We start from the raw sequence: 19,794 nt of genomic DNA, 5'->3' as shown, positions 1-19,794 counted from the left end.
AAAAGCAGCTGTAGAGGGATGAAGATAAACTCAGAGAAACAATTACACTGGGAACAAGTAAGCTTTGTGCAATAAGAAACCTTGAACTTTTTTTGGCACTGACAATGATTGAGCCCAGGAAAAGATCTGTTTGCTGTTTGTTTAAATGCATAAAGTGTGAAGGGAGCTGAAGTACAAGCATGGTCTGAGAAGGTCATAGGGTTGGAGAGGTGAGAAGGTCCAGGGAAGTGGCCTTCAGAGTCGTGCTAGCTAGAGAGCTAGTGCAGCCACATGCCGACCCAAGGGACACTAAATTCCTTAGGGTGGCAACAAGACTTGCAGTGTGTGTGTGTGTGTGTGTGTGTGTGTGTGTGTGTGTGTGTGATCTGAATCTCACCTGGTGACTATGAGGTGACCAGGAAGTCAGGAGATGATGTCAGCAAAGATATGTTCAAGAACACTCACCAGATGACACAACTTCACATGAAGATGTACACAACCCTAGAGCAAGATGGTGGCAGGGAGAGCCTGGGAGAGGTCAATTCTACCTTTTTGTGTAGGACTGCCACTAAAACTCATTGTGTGTGTGTGTGTGTGTGTGTAGCGGCGAGGCTGGGTTGAGATGTAGCTCAGTTGGTATGCTACTACCCCAGTTTTCACAAAGCTCTGGCCTCCATCCCCAGCGCTATAGAACCCAGGAATGGTGGCATACACATGCAATCCCAGCAGTCTAATGGATACAGGGAGATTAGAAGTTCAAGATCGTCCTTGGCTACATAGTGAGTCCAGGGCTAGCATTGAGTACCCAACAGGCAGGAAAACAAACAAAATAATAATAATTAAAAAGCTGGGGGAGCATTACTGCTAGAAAGCAGCTACCAGGGAAAGCCAGGCTTTGGGCTGACCAGAAAAGGACAACGGCTACAAAATGATGGAGCGGGGGAAGGAAGGATGACCACAGAATGGAAGCATTTCGTCATGATTAATTTACCGAGCAATGCTCACAGAGGCTCAACAGACAGGGCTGCTGAGTTCTTTTCCCCAGCTGACAGGAGCTCGCCTAAGGGAGCTGCGAGCCAGGGAGGGAGGCTGCCCACAGTCAAGTGGTCACTCCATGTAGACCTATGGTGTGCGAGGAGGGCAGGCAGGCACAGGACAGTGCTGCTGGGCCCACAGCGATGCCACCGAGGGTTCCCATGACAGGCACGTCACGAAGCGGTCTCCAAACTATGAGTCATAATTTGGTGTGAAATTACTCAAGGGCTTTAGCCTAATTTCATCACGCTGCCTAACAGGTGGGGGAAATACCCTGTTCGAATTAAACAGGAAGCTATTGAAAAGTATCAGAAAGAGATTAACATTCCATAGTTTGTACAGCTAGTTCTCCTGAGGGGGAGGAACAATCCCAACCATTAAAAGTCCTCTTATAACAATGATGCCTTCACCGCTGATTTTGATTTTTTTCACTCCAGTACAGCCATTAAGGGTGTTCCACTTGCAAAATACCCCGTTTTGGTTTCTTTCTTTAAAATGACATGTGGGTTCAGTGAGCATTCTGGCAAACAAACTGTACCAGCTGCACTTGGGTATAACCCCAAACTCAAAGCCCCTGAATCCAATCTGGACACTATCCAGGCAACTGGCTGATTCCAAAATTCTTTTCTCATAGTGTGTTTATTAAGAATTTCAATAACGAAGGCACCCTAAATATGTATGAGAAAGTTGGGGACTCCATCTGCAACTGAAATTTACAAGTGGTTAGATACAACTGACTGATGTCTCCAAAAGACATGCACATAGTTTAGATTACTTTAAATTACTTGTTGTTATTAAGTAAGCAAGGAGAAAAAAAAAGCCATCTCCTTTCTTAAAAATGTGCGTGTTCGTGTCAGGGGTCATGCATGCCCGTGTGTATACCAGGCAAGCCAGAGGGTCAACCTCAAACATCATGATGTGAGTACCATCCACTTTATTTTTATTACTTCCTTATTGGAAGTAATTTTTGTATACAAATTCTGATCCCAGGTTCCCCTCCTTCTGCTCTGCCACATCTGCTCCATCTCTCTAGTTATCGAACCCTGCTCCTTCTCTCTGTCTCTCTGTCTCTCTGTCTCTCTGTCTCTCTGTCTCTCTCTCTCTCTCTCTCTCTCTCTCTCCTAGGTCAAAGAATTAATAAATCAAGCAGAGTAAATCAGAACAGAAAAAATAGAAAAAGCATGGGAAACATACATGTATACACACATATATATACACATGTATATGCACACACTCACATACACTCATGTGCATGCACACACACATGCACACACGTGCATATACACACAAAACCCATAAAAACATAATAGGAGAAACCATAAAGGAGAAGATCTGTAGTGTTACAAAATGAAGTCCAAACGTAACATTATGAGACAAAACATCTCCCCAAATACCATCAAGTTAGTATTATGTTGACCAGCTACTGCTGGGCATGGGGCATAGTTTGATTTATAGACCCAATGAGACTCTATTGAAAAAAAAAAACCTGATTTTTTTTCCTTGAGAGCAGCTGCCAGTTGGAGATAGCTAGTAAACCATCCACTTCATTGTGAAGACAGGGTCTGTCACTCTCAGCAACTAGGCAAAGCTGGTATGGCCACTGAGACACAGGGATGGGCGTATCCCCTTCCACCTCTTCAACACTGGATTTCCAGTGGGTGCCGCCACTCCTGGCTTTTTGTTTTCTTGGTTCTGCAGTTTGAACTCAATTTCCCCATGTTTGCAAACAAACACTTTACTATCTAAGCTATCTCCCCAACCCAGGGTCACCTTTGTATGAAGAAGAAATACGTATCCTGACCATCTAGACCTATCAGGTCAGGAACCAAATAGGCTTTTCCTGGCCTTCCTTACTGTACCTATGTCACAGAGAATTCTGGTTAGTGTTTATAAATAAATACCTAACCCAGGGAGGAAATATGACAGCTAATTCCTGGGGCCTGGCCTAACTAGGTCTGACTTATTTTATCAGGTCTTCAGGTTTTTCACTCAGAGGAAATTATTCCCAACAGTGAGTTCCTGTAGAACTCAAAATATTTTGAAAGATAATATAACAAACACTAATGTCTGAAACTGGAAAACTATCAAAAACAGCAGGAAGGATGATAAATGTTCTTAAGAATGGTTTAGACTTGGCTGACACATTTCTTCAGGTGAACAAATGCTTAATTGCAGCTTGGGAAGGAATGCGGAGACACTTCATCAAAGGCAAATAACTGAAAACTATCCAGAAGGATCTCTATTGAGAAATCTCTACTTCCCCTCACGGTGAGCGCAAAACAGTAATTTCTTCCCAAGTACATTTGCAGCCACACCACTGACAGCTCCAAGCTTTTCCACACACGCCTAAGAACAGCTCAAGTTCGCCGGTTTTACCTCCTGTCTTCTAACTAGGGGGAGTCATAAAAAGAGCTAGAAGGCACCCCGTGCTTAGAAGGCAGAAGCAGGAAGATCTCAGACTTCCAGGACAGCTTGGTCTGTAGAGTGAACCACAAGACAGACATAGTTATGCAGAGAAACCTTGTCTGGAAAAACAACAACAAAACAAACAAAAAAGAAAAAAGAGAAAGAAAAGGAAAAGAGAGACTAGAAGGAATCGGAAAGGGAGAGGTATAAACAAATCATGTAAATAGAGAGCTCGTGTATGAAATTCTAAAAATCACAAGTTTTCTAACCTAAAAAAGATCAATACAGAGGCAAACTGTCGATGTAAATGGGAATGGAATCTACTTGCTTTTGCAAGACATCACATGGGAAACTCCGACTCTCAGACAACCAAACAAGGATTCCAGACTCAGAAAGATTTAAATTGAATGATCTGAGGCTTCGTTTCCTAACTGCTAACCTTAGGCAAGTAATTCAACCTCGTGGAGTCTTCGTACGGCTGGAGTTCACAGAAATTATAAATGTGAGCCAGCAGAAATGAGGCCCACGAAAGGTTTGAGGGAGCGAAAGGAGTGTAGTTTATGGCCCAGGATATTCAGGGCAGTGAAATTTCTTTGAAAGATATTTGGGGTTTTTTTTTTTTTTTTTTTTTTTGTCCTCTTGTAGAAGTCTCCAGAAAACCAAAACCACACTGTAAGACAGACTCCCATGCACCCATCCAAAGAGATCCCCGTATTCCTCAGTGTTCTCCAGTCAACCGCTGTGAGCTGAGGAGAGCGGCTAACACAGACAGGAAGTCAAGGCCCTCAATTAAAGAAAGGAACCAGGAGAGAAAGCTGACATCACCTACAACAGCAAGAGGGTTGGCTCTGCTTCCCACCAGCTGGAGAGTTGTTAAAGTCATTGTTATGCTCACGGCTGGGGGAAAAAAGTTAAAGAAGAAAAAAAAGCAAAATAAAAGTTATTCTTTCTATTCAAAAGACTCATTTAGGGGAGCTGAAAACCCAATTAAGAACTGTCCATGTCCAGTCAGGTTCAAGCAGCCGTTGTTGCTTTGGCTTTTCTGAAAAGCCTGTACTTTATTAAGGCATTGCTACAGCTGCCAAACATGAGGAAGTTGCACCTTATTCTTGTTTCCAAATATGCTGAATGTCAAAATCTAAAAGGAAAAAAAAAATGTTTTTCCGTTTCCTGATTCCATTAACTTCAGATACTTTACAGCTACCTGCAAGGCTCCATATAGAACTACGACTGGAAGAACTCCAGGAATGGCCTGGCTAAGAAACAATCAGTAATGCACTTGGTTAATTACGTAGTCTTCAGTTTCTCAGATCTAACAAGATTCTGGTACTCTTCCTTCCTCTGTCCCTAGGACTGGAGTATACCCAGCAATAAACCTAAGTTTGCACCAGCACTGTAGGTTCACAAGCAACTATTAAGATTTCATTTTCCTCTACCATATCTGGGACTTCATCTGCAAACTTTAGGGATGCCAAGTTTTGAATCTGAAACAGCTTGGAGCCAATGAAGTGTTCATCCTTGGGAAAACACCAATGTTCTGTGACTCTTAACCTTCCTCAGACTGAGCGCTCAGCACATTCTAATCTTCGAAGAGCCTTAAAAAGACTAAACCAACCGGGATTAGCATGCATGGAGGATTGGCTAAGAATGTCTGCGCATCCTTGCTCCGATGCTGGCCCTCACTAGAACAGGGACACAAGTCGGGGCCTAAGATAAACCGGATCCTACCTGGAGTTCTGGGGAACACTTTGCTTATCACCCACCCTATGGTCTGATTGACTTCTAGGAAATTCCAGGTCTAAGAGATGCCTATAAAGTCAAGTCATTTTGGGCAAGGAAGATGGCTCAGTGGTAAAAGCACCTGCCTTCTAAGCATGAGGACCTGAGTTTGGATGCTCAGTACCCACATACAACTGGACGTGGTATCCAGTATATGTCACCTCATTGCTTCAGTGGGAGCTGAGAAGCTGGGAGCTCCCAGGCCAGCTAGCCTAGTGCACACATGTAGGAGCAAACAACAGAAAGAAAGGGCCAATACCTGAGGTTGCCCTCTGACCTACAGTCACATTTTCATGCATAAAACACACACACACACACACACACACACACACACACACAGAGAGAGAGAGAGAGAGAGAGAGAGAGAGAGAGAGAGAGAGGCACACAGACATGCACACACACACACGCCCAAATAAAAGTAAACTTCAGTCATTCATGAAGTTACTGGAGATGACTGAACGCTTTTATCAAAGGAAGGAAGAACACTGTTGCACCTAATCTTACCACTGTGCTTAAACAGCTTGGGGGACATTTTCTATTTTAAATGAGTCTTCAGCCTGTTGGGAGTTGCTGTCAAAAACACTACCTCCGTTTCTGCTGCAGCACAAACAGAACACCTACAGCGTTCTGTCGAGCTTTTCTGTGAAACTTGGAAGAGATTAGACACCATCGTGGGAAACGTACTAGGCGTTTCACGATATGGAAGGCCGGAAACTGCAGATGCGGCTCTGTGACGGAATGCTTGCCTAGCACGTGCAAGGCCTGGGTCTGATTTCTTAGCCCCTACCCCACTAGCAAACAAACCCGAGAGCACAAAGTGTATGGACAGAATTCCAGCATAGTCAGTCACAAGCGCAGCGTCTTTGAATCACCAACGGGCTTCAATGGGGCTGCCACATTTTACGGAAAGAACATTCTTCTTCTGTCTTTCAAAACACCATGCCATATTTATGAGAATCTGAATTTCATCCCTAACGTCCTGAGCTTGATCTTCCTGGTGACGTTGCCTAGTAACAGGAGCTAATCTCCAGGGCTGGACGTCACCGCTCATGTGCCTTCTTCACATAGTCCATACCTACAGAGTGTCTGACATACGGAGGACTCAGAAGGGAAGAAGTTGTCTATGTGAAGGGAACTATGTTGTCTATGTGAGATGGCTCAGTGGGTAAAGGCCTCGACGATGAAACGTGACAACCTGAGTTTGGTCCCCGCCCTGATCCTCAGTGGAAGATGGAAAAAGCAAGCTTGTGCCTGCCCGCGCTGTCTCTGAGTTCTACCTGGGTTCCATGTATGTGCATATGTGTTCTCCCCCGAGCCCCTCTCTCATGCATGTACACACACGCAAAATAAAAATGTAATGAAAATTTTACAGAAATCAAGGAAACCGGAATTAAGTCAGTTGACCTAGCATCTTGGCGGGACATGAGTGATACTTGCAGCTGGGCTCAGAGTTTTAGGGCGTTGTCATGGGCTGAACCAACACGCTGACATCCTAACTCTCAGTACCTCAGCCCGTGACAGTTTTCAATACAGGGCTTGTAAATGGGTAACTGGGATAAAGTGAGATCATCCGATAGTGCTGACATCTTAAAAGCGTGCTCAGACAGAACTGTGAACTCAGGGCTGACAGTAGGAGGACACAGAGGGCGGGCCAGAGGAGAGGCCGTGGAGGGAGACCCTTGGCACACATGGATTCCCCTGACACCTTAGAAATTCTGGTCTCTAGAATTATGAGACATTAATTTTCTGTCACTGAAGTCACTGAGTCTACAGTGTTTTTCAAGTCAGCCTTATTACTTACTATCTTACTTAATAACCTTACTTATTATCATCCGTAAACTATTTATTACCATGTCGATGGCACACCAAAAATGTCACGTGGCTTCCGACCTCACCCCTTCCTCGGTTCACTTAAAAGAGGGGACAAGAAGGGCTTTTAAAAGGCTTTTTCTATGAACACTGCAAATGGTTTTATAAACTAAAACATCTTTGCTTATATAATGAGCTATACATGTATTCTGACATTTTGTGGCTGGATGTCTGAAGGGGATTCAGTTTTTTAAAAGTACACAGTTCTAAACTCTTTCAAAAAAATCTTGTGTTTGATTTTGCTTTTTTTTTTTTTCATGTTTGCTTAGAAAAAAAAAAAAAACCCTGGCAGTCAAATATTTTCCATGGAACAGAACGCTCGCCAGCCACGTCCATATGTATACAATCCTGCCTTAGAAGCTGGAGGAAAATGAAACGCATCTCCACCAGGCCAGCGGGAACACGGGCATGGGCTCAGTGAACTTGTTCTAGTTTAGTCCAGCTTTCCACCCTCACCCGGCTCTTCCATAAACACTCTGGCAGGTCAGCACAAGTCAGCATCACAGGGAGAGAAGACATTTTGAAAAGCACAAAACCTCTGAACAGATGAAGCTGGAAGCAGTGGTCCCAACCCAGTCAACGTGGCTGCTCTCTTCACCCCGCTAGCTCTCTGGCTGGTGCCAGACTATGTCACACCACAAAGCAGGTCCCAGAATTTCACCTCCTACCCCAGAACAATTTAAACTACAGGAAAGGTCTTCTGTGGGGATGCTGAAAAATTCTTTAGAGAAGGCTTTTAAGAGGCCTGATTAGGACTGAATGGAATTTACTTCACGCTGAGCGATGCACTGTAAATAGGCACAGAACCGAAAGACTCCTGAAGTACAGAAACGGGGAAATGAAAATGCCAAACATTGTCTAAAAAGGAACACATGAAAAGAATTTTTGAATAAATGATTGCTTCCTCTTGGAGTTTTCCAAAAACACTGCCCACATTTCTAACAGGGCAACGGGCTCAGCCTCTTAGAAATAGATTTTTACTAAAAATCTTCCTTGCAATTCCTCCTACTTGGTACTAAGCACCTGGCTTCCTCCTGTGCCCTGCTTTCTGGTGTGGCTCCCTTGGTAAGCAGCTGGCATGGAACAGGGCTCAGTGGAGTTCCCAGGGCTCCTTACCAGCTGGCAACAACTTGTGTCTGTGGATTTTCCTCAGGGGTTGGAGCCACCTTACCTTTGCATGTAACCTGGTTTGTTCAACTCAGTTGTAGGGAATCAATTACTTGGCTACTTGTGATTGTAACAAAATGGATAGAAAAACAAAATGTTTTCTGGCAATAAGATTACTGCCAGAACTCAAAAACTGTCCCTGCAGGTGGGAAGATTTGTTCCTGGATAGTAGAGATTAATGATGACCAGTTTCAACAGGACACCAAGTGAGGAATAACAGCCTCTGAAACCAGACGTCGTCCCTTTTGCCTCGTGTAAAGAGAAACAGACACCATCAGCCAAGAGAAGTTTAACTTGAAGCCACCTTTCAGGCATTCTTATCTAGAACTATTTCCAGAGATCATGTCTCACTTGAAGTCTTCAGAAGGTTACTGAAATCTCACACTGAGACCCTTCACCAGGAGACTCAGCTGCAGTGGATCAAAAATATGAAGTCAGGAAACCAGTGTTTCTACTGAGCACGGTAGAGGTAGAGGATCACACGCTTGGGCGAGTTTATGAAATGTCACCCCTCAGGGTTTGACATGCCAACCGTGCAACAGGACCTGGCCTCTGAAAAGGCAACGGTCCCCTTAAAAAAGGTAGGGAAGTTACGATAAACCTACATGGAGCTTAAAAGAGAATCTTTCTTAAAATGTCAGTACAGCAAACGTATTTATTGTTAGTCTACTTATCCATGAGACTTTTAAACTTTCATACATTTTTTTAAAGGTCATTGTAATAAGTAGAGTCAAAGTTGAGATTCCACATGGCAATCATCGGGGGTGGGGAGAGGGAAGAAAGGCCTTTTGAAATAAGTTCAAATGCTATCTGCTAAAACTAAACTTAAAGTCTTTCTACATAAGAGGAAATGATGGTCAAGCCTGACTGGAAGGGTGGCTGGTGTCCGTGCTAACCGCAGCAAGGTTGGTCTTGCTACCCTAAGTCCCAGCCAAGCTACCAACCAACCATGAAGCAAAGGAAAGACATTCTCTAATACAAGAACACCCCCACCTACCCACCTACCCACCCAATAGGTCCCATAAGCCTCTCTTAAGATGCTGTCTGTGGGCTTTGCCCAAACAAAGGAACAGATCCAGGAAGAAGGTGTACAGGGGATGACATGGGATCCAGACATCTTGAGACATACTAAGGAGGAGGCAAAGACCTACTACTAAACCCCCTCCGGAGCAAACTGGAGGAGAGCCCTGTGTATTCAAATGGAGGGAGAAGAGATTGACCTAACTGGATACTGGGATGGGCTGAGAGAACAGGACACAGCAAATGCCAAGAGTGGAACAAAAGCTACGCCACAGAGTGAAAGCAAGCAGAGGTCAGAGGTCACTAGGCTACTTATTTACTTATTTAAGTTATATAGACTCCTGAGCTAACCAAAAGTCCAAGTAAGCTTGCTGGGGGCAGGGTGAAGTGGAAGAACAGGACACCACTTGAGGTGAAGGGAAGGAAGAGAAGGCACCCACACGTTCAGTTTCCACACTGGAGGGTCAGGAGACTGAGTGATCGAGTAAGAATCAACTTAAGGGTGCTGTGGAGACACTGGAGGTACACAGGGCAGGATGGACAGACATCACTCTGAATTTCTTAGCTGGTTCCTAAGTATCTTCTTACTGCTCTGGGAACACATGGTCAGGAGAAAACAGCGACTCATCTTGTTCACAGGGAGTTTTTGTGTCCGGGACAGAACTAAAAACAAGACAGATAAACTGCTATGTAAGAGAATGTCCTTCGGCATGGGCGGGGGGGGGGGGGGAGGGGGGAGGGGTAAGGGGGGGCTACCGCTCTGACAGGAAAGTGATAGGCAGGGAAGCTCTGAGAATCCCAGAAGATTCTGGAATGCAGGCGTTGAACTTCGGAGGCGGCAGTGAGAGCCTCCAGTGGGAGCTAAGGCTGCACAGGTCTGTGGGGAGGACATAACCAGGCTTTGGGGATAAAATAAATCCCCCAAAGAACACAAGGGAGACCTTCCTCAAGGCTGACAGAGAGATCAGACAGAAGGGACAAATATCATATCACGCAGGATTATGTGGAGCCTTGGGGACCAGAGAGAGAAGTCTGGATTTCATTCTAAGTACAACAGGAGTTTTGAGATGGACAGCAGCATGAAGTATGCTTTTGAAAAATGACTTTAGCTGTCTGTCAAGCAGCAAATCAATGGCAAAACAAAGATCTTCTGCAGTTATCCGGGCAAGAGGAGGTTTAGGGCCTAGCAGGCGGTGGTAGACACAGGATGAAAACCACCTGCTGAGATGGTTTAGGATGGAGACTCTGAAAGATGACCACCCCTAGGCTGGTGACTTGAAGAAACGCAGGAAGTCCAGGGACGTGCTGGTGTGGAGTCTAAAAATCATGCCTTCCGTTTAGGTGCACTACCTCTGAGATGTCATGAAGTATTCAAGCAAACTTGTCAAGTAGGAATCCTCGTTGTGGAGTGACTTTCACATGGGTGACATCCTTTCCCCCTTCTCCAAATACCCCCTCCCTCCCCCCCTCCCTCCCCCCTCCCCCTCCTCCCTCCCACTCCACCCACGATCAAGCCACCTGGCTGGATTACTCTTGCCTGCCTGCTGTTGGTCCTGCCTTCAGTTTGTCCCGGTGAAACCCATGCTATACAGAAGGCAGCAGGCGCTTGCCTCAAGCAAAGCAATATTGTAACAATTTCTCTGGTTAAACAAAAGATGCGTTCAGTGGTTCCCACTCCGCCTAGGTCAACCCCACCCCGACTCCCTCTCCTCTTGTTTTTATTAGATACTGCTTTGGCCCTGACCCTGATTTTTGTATCCAGTCCTCTAGCAACGCCCTCAAGCATCTTGTAGGTGAGGTCTACATCTTGAGGTGTAGGTTTCTTCCCCCACAGCTCTGCCTAACACCTTACAAACAACTGATGATTCTCAGGAACCACTGACTGGATAAAGGGCCACTCTTTCGGGCTTTCTAATATCCCCTTATAAAACAAGCTAGCTTGCAGGGATCTGCAACCAAACACATAACAGCAGGGCTTTCCAGGATACTCTTTAGCAAAATAGCACTTCAGTTCTCTCTCTGGCAACCCAAATTTCCTTAGGATTAAGGACTACAGTGTTAGTCTTGCCAGAAGGATTATAGGGGAAAAATATTCCACCCCTTGAAATGAAAATAAATGGAAAGGTAGTTTATTAGGATAAGTGATAATGGCCAAGGCAACCTTTTGGTAAGCAGCACTATGTGCGTGTTCCCACTGGATTACAGTGTTACTCAGTTTTTGTCTTCCCTCTGCTTCAGATGGGGCATGGAAGAGGAATGGGTGTGTTTATTTTTTTAAGGCTATTTTTTACCTCAATATCACTTTTACATCAGTGGAGTCTTCAGTAAATATTAATCTTTTTTTCCTCCTAAGAATAGAAGCCAGCAGTCAGCCTTCCAACACTAAAGGACTCCAAAGGAAGACAGCATGTAACGTTTTTTTCCCCCTCTTTTAGAATTGAAGAGGCTTAAATCACAGAACCGACGGTGTAAGTTTATCGCCTTTCTTACTGCATTAGGTAAGGAGGCGTTAAAGCTGGACTTGTCTATTGGTTAGTGTGGTTTCGGACTGCTGAAGATCAAATCAATTCGATCTATAAATGTTTGACATCACCCATAGCCAGATCTGATGAGTGATGTACCAGGGTAGAGGACGTGATAACCACATTTCTGATTGTTTTCTGTCTTTAAAGGTGAGAGAGAGCTGGAGGCTTGGTGGCACAGGCCTTTAATCCCAGCCCTCGGGAACTACAGGCAAGCAGATCTCTGTGTTTGTGGCCAGCCTGGTCTACACAGTTCTAGGACAGTCAACGCTAAGTAGTGATACTCTGTCTAGGAAAAAGAAACAAAAACAAACAAACAAAGCCCCAAAATAAAAAGTAAAAACCATACAAAGTGAGAAAGGCGTTAACTCTGGGGAAGAGGGTTGCATTGGTGCCTGCAGCCCTTCAGCTATCTGCATTAGATAAATAAGGCAAAGTACAAGACGGCAAAAGAGAATTAAACTCCACACTGGGAGTCCCCGAGTATGGGGGAAAGTTAGCACAGTTCAACGACAGCAGCTTATATGGAAACCTTGACTTTGGTCACGTCTAAATGACAAAAGGCCACGAGGGGGGGGGGAGGGGAGGGGAGTCACAATACCTCCAAGAAGCATCAGATTACTCTGAAAACTACTTTTCATATTTTGGTACTTATTATGATGATCATTTAAAACGTACTTTTAGAATCTTTTAAAAATGGTTCTCTGTGTGTCTGTGTGTGTGTGTATGTGTGTGTGTGTGCTCGCTCACGAGTGCACCTGCACATGCACAGTCATGAGACAGGCATGGTGTAGTGAACCACAGCACAAATGTAGGTGGCAAAGTCGGCCATGCTCACACCACAGGTCTGGCTTTTATATAGGTCCTGGTGCTCACACCACAGGTCTGGCTTTTATATAGGTCCTGGTGCTCACACCACAGGTCTGGCTTTTATATAGGTCCTGGTGCTCACACCACAGGTCTGGCTTTTATATAGGTCCTGGTGCTCACACCACAGGTCTGGCTTTTATATAGGTCCTGGTGCTCACACCACAGGTCTGGTTTTTATATAGGTCCTGGTGCTCACACCACAGGTCTGGCTTTTATATAGGTCCTGGTGCTGGTTCGAACTCAGACCCTCACTCTTGGGCAGCACACGCTCTTTTGCCCACTGAGTCCCTCTCTAGGCCCTCCCTAGCTTTTCTAGAACATGCCTATGTCTCAATTACTCCCATACATAGCATTTGACTCCCAAGTTACTTTTCATGTGAACCTTTGTTATGTTGTTCCAGTGAAGAATTAATGACTCTGCAAAACACTTCTACAAGTATAACCGCTAGTTCTGCTCATAGGCACCTTGTATGGTTTTAAATATACAGCCTCAGACCGATCTCTCTCTCTCTCTCTCTCTCTCTCTCTCTCTCTCTCTCTCTCTCTCTCTCTCTCTCTCTCTCTCTCTCTTGGATTTTTTGAGACAGGGCTTCTCTGTGTAGCCCTGGCTGTCCTGGAACTCACTCTGTAGACCAGGTTGGCCTCAAACTCTGAAATTCGCCTGCCTCTGCCTCGCAAGTGCTGGGATTACAGGCGTGCACCACTACTGCCCACTCAGCCTCCTTTCTTGATAGCATGTACTAGTTTTAACTTTACCACAAGACATTCCCGCCCCGGAGTTTATTCATTGTAACCCTGACTCAATCCATTAGCTAAGCATTGCCCCCCTTTTCACTTAGTGCTTAAACTTTCATGTGGAAATTGGTCTCTTATGTTTTCTTGTATCATGGACCAGTTACTTTATTCTTGTGTTTCAGTTTTCCTCATCTATAAAATGAGACACAATACTAGTTAGTAAACCCTTATAGATGTTGTGAGCTAACTCCAGGAAAGTGTTGAGAACAACAGGTCTTGGCCCATAGTGAGGCTGTAATTATTTCAGATGCTGGGTATTTTTTTAAATGCCTGTTCAACTGGGCATGCTGGCACACTTCTTTAATCCTAGCAACACAGTAGACAGAGGCAGGTGGATCATTGTGAATTTAAGTCTTGCCTGGTCTACAGAGTGAGTTCAAGGATAGCCAGGGCTACAGAGAGAAACCCTGTCCCAAGAAACAAACAGACAGACAGACAGACAAACAGACAGAAAGACAGACAGAAAGACAGATAGACAAACCAAAAACTCTAGGGCCTTTGTTTTCTGAGTGTTTGTCTTTTTCTTATCACTATAATTTTCCATACATAATGCAAATATTTTTAAGTCTATTATTCCATTTTCAAGTTGCTGATGATAAAGCTTCCGTATAATTGTGTTGCTGTTGGAGGAGTGAGACAGACTTACAGATACTTTTTGCAAGACCACATCTTTTCATCGTAAGCCAGAATAAACCACAGAGTTCAAACAGCAACGGAACCCTTTGCTAGGAAATGAAAATTCAGGGGGAAGAAGGGAATTAATCAATCTGACTCCATGGATCTTAAAGTGACTCTATGAGAAACACTGTAACTAAAGTTGCAGTTCAAAACATCCATTAACAGATGCTTACAAAAAATCTAATAAGCACACAAAATGCTAACCTATCACCTTCCTATTCAAATCTGAAGAAAGCCAGAGACACACCCAAAGACTACAAATAGGTGATCCAGACACAGAGAACTTCAAATGCCCTGCTTTAACATCAAAATGAGAAGCACTCCCTACCCCCAGATATTTAGAAAAACTGTCAGAAAGCTTTTGTGCAGAACACTGTGTTTGAACTCAGTTGTATAATGCCATCACTGATCATGGAAACCTAGGCAGAGAGTGAGTAGGGACTGAATTTCTGCTACTGGTCCGTGTAGTAAGCACATAACTTGTCCCACTCTGAAAGAGCGACTTCTATTTCTTACTAAGTATATGGGGAAAGACCCAACTGATAGACAGCAGTGAGAGAGGTCAGAAAAACAATTCTCATGGTGAACAGCTACCACAAGGTGGCTTTGACCTTTTATGAAGGTTGTCAAAACACACACACACCACATGCACACATGCACATACACACACACACACACACACACACACACACATCATTGACCAAGAGACTCTACTGCACAGATTTCAATGATACATGTTCAAACTGTTCAGGTAAGGATCCCAACATTGTTCACAACAGTATTTGTAAGCAAAAAGAACCCAGAAAAATATGTAGATATATAAGCATAATATAAAAATACAGGGTTCTTTTAAAGGAGAATTTATGTATTTGTAGACTAAAATATCAGGCATTTACAGAATTAAAGAAATTAGTATGGACCTATTTCCAAGTCATACTATGTGAAAAATTCAAAGGGATTAGCTGTAAGTATAGTAAGTCCTGTTTGCTTTGATGAAGACATAAGGAAACGAGTGTCGAATGAAAATCAGTGTTCAGGCCAGGTTATACATAGGGAGCAAGATTGGGTGGGGGAGCTAGAGGGAACTTCAACTCAGTTTTATACCCAATCATCTTGTCACGTTGACTTTTGACCATGTGCACACTGCTTTTACTAAAGAAACAAACTCCCTTCCTTTGTGTAGTTTTCTCGTATTTCTTCCTAGTCTTCCTGCTTTATGAAGAATGGATAAAGTGGGAACCTCAACCAAACATGGGGACTTAGGAACACAGGTAGGGGTAGCTCTTACCACTGTCTAGCGTGACCCATGACCCTGTCTGCTTCATTCACTTGTCTCCTAAGGATGGGATGAGGCATCCCTGACCTCTCCACTCAAAAGACTGGAACAGAACTCCTAAGAACAGGTCTACAGTACAATGCAGATGGGGTGAGGTTGAAAAGAATGAGAAGAGATGATTATTAGATTAAGACATTGTCCTTCACACAATGAAGGCAGACTAACGTAATTTGTGAAGTTAAAAAAATGTAATAAAAAATACTTAATCTTTCATTCATATAACTGCTGGCTTAAAGTCACCAAACTGTTCATTGAGAATATTGTTTGTTGATTCATTTGTATACCCAACAAATACTTCCTGCGTTCTGTCTACTATGCTCTGTAGTGGGCAGGGGGCCACAGAGTACAGGATCCACCCTAACTGAAGGTGTGCCTGGTTCAATTTTGCTTGGAAACAATGAATCCAGTTCTCAATTAAGCACTTCTAAACCTAACTTAGCACCACACAAAAAAAGATGGCATACTATGCCCAAATGAATTTATCACAAGAAGACAAGGTTAGTTTAATAACCCAATACCAATTTAATGGTACATGCTGTATTAATAAAATAAAACAACAAAATCCATACCAACATCCTAGTAGAGAAAGAAAAAGCCATTGACAAAACCCAACATTGTTATGATGAAGACCCTCATACACTAGGAATAGCAATGAGCATTTTATCATAAAGGCACCTTTGAAAAGTCTTTATCATCTCCCTTACAAATGAAAAGCCCGAGCTATGCCCCCCCTGCCTCAGACTCAGCATCAGAACAAGAATGTTCCCTCTCTTACTCCTGTTGGATACGGAACTAGAGAGTCTCTATTGAACAGAAAAGAAAAGCATCATTCAAACCAGAAAAAAAGAAGTAGAATGTCTCTCTTTTCATATGACCTTGAATCTAGATCGCATATATAGTATGAGCTTAAATACAGAAAAGTATTAAGAGCCTATGAAAACCCCATTAGGAGGACAAATTTGTTCAGCAAGGTATAATAATCAATATATAAAGATAAAGTTTTAAATTTTTAAATAGTATCAGTAGGACGTATTTGAATGAAATAGAAATAAACATTATAATAGTATAAGTAACAAAAAAATTATACGATTCATTTAACAACAACAAAAAAAATGAATGTGGAAAAAACCCTACAGAACTGCTGGAAGAAGGGCCTGAGAAGCAAGTAAGTCAATAGAGAATGTGTGGCATAAGTAGGAAAATTGGTGCCACATAAAGAATTCCAGGCATGGCAGGACCCAAGCACCATGGAAGAAGAGACAGGTGGATTTGGGGAGCTCAGTGGCCAGCTAGGTTGGTTGACCTAGCAATCAACAGGCCAGTTAGATATTCTGTCTCAAAAAAAAATAAAAAGATTGACAGACCTTCTAAAGAACTGAGGTTGTTCTTCAGCCTCCATATTAGCATGTGCACGTACACACACACACACACACACACACACACACACACACACACACGAGTCTACATGAGTAATGCAGACATTGTGTTACAGACATTAAAAACAGACATTTGGATAGAACTGAGAGAACAGAAATAAACCCTTACTATACAGTCAACTGATTTTCTACTACAGTGCCAAGATAGATTAACATTCTGTTGTCTGTCTGTCTTTCTCCTGTGTTTGGGGTAGAACTCAGGGTCTCAAACATGCTGAGTAAGGGTTTTTATCACTAAGTTATACCCTGGCCACAACAGTCCCATGGAGGAGGGCTATACCCGCAGCCACAACAGTCCAGTGGAGAAGGGATGACCTTTTGGACAAATACTGGGACCACTGGATATCCAGAGGCCAGGGAAGAAGCTGACACGCCACACTGCACCGTATATAAAAATTAACTCAGACATTATCACTGACCTAAGGATAAGAGTAAAAACTAGAGAACCCCTAGAAGAAAACAAATCTGTAAATATTCTTGGTTTTTACTGGGCAATGGTTTTTTTGGACATGACACCACAAACCAAGAACAAAAGAAAAATTAATAGGACAACACCAGTACTTTCAAAACATGAACTTCAAATTATACCATTCATGAGAAGCAGCAGCCCCTGGGAAATGGAAGAAAACATATGCAAATCATACAGACCTTTAAAAAGTAGAGGCAAGCCCATCGATGACCATGAGTATGGCTAATGCAAAAACCAACACCGAGTGTTGGACAAGGAGATGGAGAAACCGGGATTTCATCCACAGCTAACAAGAATGTGAGCAACAGGATGCTTTGGAAAACTGAGCCCTTGCAAAGGTTAACCCTGAATTGAGCCAGCAATTCTTTCCACATATAGATTCAGGAGAAATAAAAGCATACCTTCACCAACTTCTACATGGAGTTCGAGTACTGTTATTCACAGCAGCTAAGTAAAGATAATCGTGATGAAAGAATAATGTGATTATTTAGCAATAAAATAAAATGAAAAATAGACACATGCTACAACTCAGATGACCCTTGAAAACATCACACCACTCCAAAGAGTCAGTCATTAAACACACACACACACACACACACATTTACATGTGCACACACAGAGACATACACACTATGGTTCAATTCACATGAGACATTCCAGATAAACAAACCTATAGATATAAAATAGATTCATATTTATTAGCAGGGAAGAGAGCTGGCGAATGGGGATGGATGGTTACACAAGCCAAATATACTAAAAACAATAAACTATATACTTTCAATGGGAAAATGTTATGGCTTGTGAATTATATGTCAATAAAACTATTTTTATAATTCCCTGTTGTCAGATATAGCTATTAATAATCCTCTGAATCTCTGAAAACAAGATATAGCTCAGAGCTTTGACTCTCAGGAAAGTCTGAAGTGAAAAAGAGGGAGGGGCAAACTGATATCTGGTGACAATGTAGATTCTTACAAGTGACAAATATGAACTTTGGAATTTTGTGCTAGAGATTCCTCAGAGTCCCCCAGATTTTGCCCCCCATGCATTTATACTAAGAATCCATGTAAGCACTGTTATCTCTGCTGACCATTACACATTTACGCCACTGATGACTGAGATCAAGCAAAGCTCCTCTGAAAAGCCAGCAAAGTAGCTCTGATAGGGCAAAGACATCAGAATAAAATGGTGGACACATTGCTGTGTTTAGTTGTTTTGTTCTGGGCCACTTAGAACGTACTGGTGAAACCATTGGGAAACCGAGTACCTCCAACGGAGATCCCAAGTGGATACCACAAGAAAACTGCTACATTGTCACACCACAACCCCAACCCTTCCTTAACTTACACACACACACACACACACACACACACAATTTAAACAGATTGCCTGCTCTCTCTACACCATATTGTTCACATCATAGACGTTAACTCAAATTTCCTTAGACTTCACTTGCATATTATTCTTTGATTTATGTAAAGACAAATTTTACTTCTTCATAATCACTCTGCTAATATTTTGTGACAAACGAACTAAAAATCAGGACAGTATTTCCCAACCACTAGCTGCACTGGAATAATGATTTAGTTCGATCTCTACCAGTGAGGAAACAAAGAAACATACACACAAAATAATTCTTGCTTTGATTGAAAACTATCACACTACCTTCAAAGAGACAAGAGAAAATCCTTCTTATTTGGACCAAATAGTCTTAGAATGAACAAATAGTTCATTATAATGGACCCATCTTATAAGCAATGTGCCCTATCAATACCGTCCCCCACTCCCATCCCCCCAAAAAACCACTCAGAAGCCATAAACAAGAAGTCTTTTGATGTCCAGAGCAAAGTGGCTACATCATTATTAACAAGGGAGAACATAAGCTTCCTTGAATTCTGCTCTCTGTCCCTTGCAGAGGTGTCATTATTTGGGGCCATTAGCCTAAGCCTGAGCAGTGCTTATGATATTCCGAGGAATGAAGTCGTACCATTTCCACAAATCTGGCGGAGGTTGGGGGTGGGGGTGGGTAGGTTGTGAGACTGGAGAACTCGGTCTACTCAAACATCCTGTAATGCTTTATAAACCTTCCTCTGTGCCCTGTCATTTCCTTTCTGTGAGATCCTGTTGATGTCTGTAAAACCTAAGAGTCCATCAGTGACCACCCAATAATCAACACGCATGGTTCCTACGAGGTCATGTGTTAGAAATCATCCACAGAAGAATCTCAAAATCATATTTTGAAGGTTTATTTCTTCGTCCAATCACACGATGTGTGGACAAACAACTGTTTATCCCTGGACATGGGGACAATGCCAGCCTGCTTACCTTCCTTCTAATTTTTTAAAAAAGAAAACTGTAAAAGAAGCTTAGTACTGTAGCTCAGAAATGTTGCACGCGTCTCCATAAAACAAACTTTACCCCTCAAGGCACAGG

General features: G+C 43.0%; 1 protein-coding gene across 6 annotated transcripts in view; it reads right to left on the bottom strand.

The window, feature by feature from the left end:
• Window positions 1-19,794, bottom strand: part of Phactr2 (phosphatase and actin regulator 2) — a 255,526-nt gene that overhangs the window by 86,790 nt on the left and 148,942 nt on the right. The window lies entirely within an intron of this gene.

The sequence above is a fragment of the Apodemus sylvaticus genome, chromosome 23, assembly GCF_947179515.1.
Source record: "Apodemus sylvaticus chromosome 23, mApoSyl1.1, whole genome shotgun sequence".
Taxonomy (NCBI): domain Eukaryota; kingdom Metazoa; phylum Chordata; class Mammalia; order Rodentia; family Muridae; genus Apodemus; species Apodemus sylvaticus.
The sequence above is the reverse complement of the archived record's forward strand: the minus strand, read 5'-3'. Positions and strand labels throughout refer to the sequence as shown.